General features: G+C 38.1%; 1 long non-coding RNA gene across 1 annotated transcript; it reads left to right on the top strand.

The window, feature by feature from the left end:
- Positions 1–222: 222 nt before the first annotated feature.
- Positions 223–1,838, top strand: LOC147610641 (uncharacterized). Its single transcript, XR_015264072.1, has 2 exons — positions 223–457; positions 1,219–1,838. It is a non-coding gene; the product is annotated as an uncharacterized LOC147610641 (long non-coding RNA).
- Positions 1,839–4,058: the final 2,220 nt, after the last annotated feature.

Below are 4,058 nucleotides of genomic sequence, written 5' to 3'. Positions count from 1 at the left end.
AATTTTGAAATTGCTACGAGATGAAAAATATTCTCCGTGAACACTGAGTGGGACTGCGGACGCGTGTGAAGCCGGCCTTAGTCTTAATATTATTACAATTATTATTATAATTTTTTTTTGTAATGCGAGATTTTTAATTATTTATTACAATTATTATTATTATTATTATTTTGTAATGCGAGATTTTTAATTATTTATTATATTATTATTTGCACCAGCGCTTGAGCTTTTAGGGTTGAGCTCGCCCTAAATAGCCAGCTCCTGCGTCGGGGCTGCAGTGATTACTGCCTGCTAATTGATGGCTACCCCCTTCACCGCCGATGCCATCAAATGCACCCTCGTGCATCGCGCGCTGCAAGGATGATTCGGATCATCCCAGCTCACTCTGAGGGCCTTCCCAGGCCTCCTGTGGAGGACCACTCTCCGTCCAGTTTCTGAGCAGCGCTGAATGACAGAGGTATGTGTGCTTCGCCTCGGTTTGGCTCATGATCTGGCCCCGATGATGTGATGTTACTCACCATGCTAATTCTGAGGACTGGCTTTAGCCTCCAATGTGATTGCTCATCATCTCTGATTCACTGAGGGGATCTCAGGTCTTGGACTGTGCCCTGTCTAGACTCGTTCTAAAGAAAAAAGAAAACGTATTTTTCCTGATGTTTCCATAGCGATTGCTCTCATCTCTGTATCACTTGGTGAGGGGGCCTTCTCTGGGACTGCGCCCTGTCTTGACTAGGTTTGCTTTTCTAAAGGCTCTGTTTTTTCCTTAGGTTTTGACAGTTAGGTCAAATAGCACAGTCACATGGCTATTTATGGGAAATAGCCATGGCTCTTTCTAATTTGTGAGCATTAATTGTGGTGTTGTTTGCACGGAATATATGCTACTTTATCTCCAGTTTGAGGGAAATCCCTAGACATGGAGAATATTTTTGCGTAAGTTAAGATTTTATGTGGAATGAACTCTCTTTGTTTGGCTATGGTTTGATGAAGTTAGTCTGCAGCTTTCTTTCTGTTTGTGAAACATTTGTAGGACTCTGTGGTGGAGAATTTTGATTAGTAAATTAATGTAAGTTATCCCTAAGCATTTTGCATAGGGAAGATGAATGGTATATTGATTGAGGTAGTCAGGTTGTTAAGAGCATAGTTAGACAGAGATGTATGAAGTTGCTATGAACAGGCAAAAAATTCATTAATGAAAACAAACCTTGATTTCTTTATCAGGTTAAAACCACCTTGATAACCTCAAGAGGCTTCCTTCATTTTAAGTTAAAGGCCAGAACCATGGCCAAAGACCAAGTTCAAATCAAAGATAGAGATGAAGTTGAAAAAAGTTCTCGAAATCTTAATCGGATCCAAAAACAAAATGCAAATGCAGTGATGAAGAAAGGTCGAACATGTGGGGACAGGCTCCTTGGAAGTGGTCCTCTTTATAAGAACATGAAAGCTTCTCCGAATGATAGAACCCTCCTCAAAGGGTGGAGCCTATCTAATATTTGTATGGGCTAGTTAGGTAGAAGACTTGGTGTATGACTTTTAGAAGAGTGTAGAAGTAATATAGGAAGATCTAGTCCAGAAGGTCGAGTTTTTGTGTGAACTAGGTGTAGACCACTTCATGATCAGGCTGTAGATACATATTAGGAAAACCTTCGTTAAGAGAGGGGGTAGAATGTTGTGTGATGTGTTTGATTTGCGCTTTGCCTAATTGTCCAAGGTTACATATATGGTTGTAATGATTGAAAGAGAAGATGCAAGCAATGTATGTATGAGATGTGATGAGGTATATTGACACAGAGATGTTAAGGGATGTGGGTTTTATTTGGGAGGGGATTATCATGTTCATGGAATGTATTTTAGTGCTCACATGCAATTAATGGTAGAAGCTATCTTGTTTATCTCTTGTGTCCATGCAAATGCAATCACTATACTAGTAATAGGGAGAAGGCATTGATTTTGATAGCTTTGTAGGGTAAGGCAAACAAGAGCGATGTTGTAAACTTATGTAGGGAAATCTAAAAATGACTCCATCATGTACTTGCCTTGGGGAATGAACGACATTGTACGTAAAATCTTTTCACTTGGTGTTTAAAGTGCTCTTTTACGAATCCTTCAGTGCTATGTTGAGTTGATTGTATCCATCCGAGAAAGGTGTAAATGTAATGGCCTTCTATCTCATTTAGCATTGTATCAATGAAGGGTAGCTTAAATTAATAATGTCTTGATTATTTTTGCATTCAATTTTTTTTAGTCTACACATACTCTTGGCTTACTTTTTTTCTTAGTACCTCGAAAAGGCCAATTTAGTGTTGATGATATCTGTGATGAATTCTTCCTTCAAAATTTGGGACTTCAGAAAAGCCATTCTAGTGCTAGTGACATTGGTGATGAAGACATAGATTGTCTATCTTTGCCTTGACTTTCATTGTATAATCATGACTTGGTTTACAAATTTTGTGTTGGGACATATTTCTCAATCACAACACTTATGCTAAAAGTTAGCTAGGTTAACTTCTAGTGTTTCTTGTCAAACACATAAATGAATTTCTTAGATTTGTGTGTAAACAAAATTCTCATAGGATTGTTCATTCACTTTGATTGGTTTAGGATTGTTGAAAGTATGGATTGAGCTTTCCTAACTACATATCTTAATCATGTAAATTTACTCTAATGACATTGTTAATCTAAGGTGTATAGAAATGGAGGTGTGAGTATGCTAATTAAGATTAAACTTGAGGTCAGTTAGATTACAGGATGAAAACTTGTACTTGTAAAAAGACTTGAGATATTGTGCTTGTATTCCATTGCTTGAAATGTTCTTTTTATGTAAGGAGAGTATAATTTGGCTTGTCACTTGTATGCAGGATAATTGTCTAGCTCTTATTTCACCTCAAATCTCTAAAACTTTCCTTGATGGTGACTTGATCTATCCTTGAGGCCTAGAGGTTATCTCTAAGAGTGAGGTCCCTACCTTGATAGAGACTTGATCTATCTTTGAGGTCTAGAGGTCTCTTCTAAGAGTAGGGTTATAGAATGATTTTACATTCCCTTGTGTTCAATGAGTAACTTTGGTTCATATGTTACTTTAACACTTACCTTTTCTTAATGCTACCTTGGCTCTAGGTAGAATGAATTTTCATCTTGTTCTAGGGAAGGTGGATACAAGCACTTTTGGTAGAAAATAAGTTTTTTTACAAAAAACTTTTGTTTAAGAGATTAGAAGTAAGGAATTTCGATTGCGTGCTCATTTGGTTGCTTACAACATATTTAAGAATTTTTTGATGATGGGACGGCTAACGTTCTTGCCTCCTATTGATTTTGTGAAGACCATGGAAAATTTTATTTTTGTTTGATATGGTTGGTGTTGATCTTGTCAGTGATTGCTATGATGAACATGTGCAAAAGCTTTGTTAGATGATGGCTTCAATGGTGTCCATGTGAAGAGTCTCTTATGAATGTGTTTTTACACCAAGCTTTTGAAACCTAAACATTAGGGTTCCATAAAGAAATGTTAATTTCTCTTTGTTGTGTTGGTAGAGATGGCAACTGATTGACTCCTATTGTGTGCGATGGCAATGGAGTCGTCTCTTCTTCAAGCTCGCGACTAATGTTGTACACGAGAGGTTTGCGACGATGGGCTCGGCTTCTCTCTTGTGACTTGTGGTCTTACTGTGTCGTGCATAGTGTTGCCGCTCTTCTAAATAGCTACGCGATGCAGTTGCAATCAATTGTGGAAGTAGTTATTGTTGCTATTGTTTTTTCCTATGCAGGTAGTTGGCATTATTTTTGAGCTGTGTTGTCTATTTGTGAGCTCCTACTATTGTAGGCGAAGCTTTTGCTGTCGTCGTTGCTTTCTTCTATAGATGAGTAGTTGAAAGCTTCTCAAGTTTCTTCTCAGCTCTGCTACTGATGTTTATGCCACGTTCAAATGTTGCTATAGCTTGTGGTGGTCTTTGGAGTGTGATGAGGAAGATGTGTCTCTCTCTGCGTTTTGTGTTGCTTTGCTTGCTGATGATGGAGCTATTTTCTCTCTCTGTGTTAGTTAGTCTACCACCACTCTTCTTATC

This window comes from Cibotium barometz, chromosome 49 (genome assembly GCF_041138505.1).
Source record: "Cibotium barometz isolate CiBa-2024 chromosome 49, ASM4113850v1, whole genome shotgun sequence".
Classification (NCBI taxonomy): Eukaryota; Viridiplantae; Streptophyta; class Polypodiopsida; order Cyatheales; family Cibotiaceae; genus Cibotium; species Cibotium barometz.
This window is presented reverse-complemented; position numbering and strand designations above follow the sequence as displayed.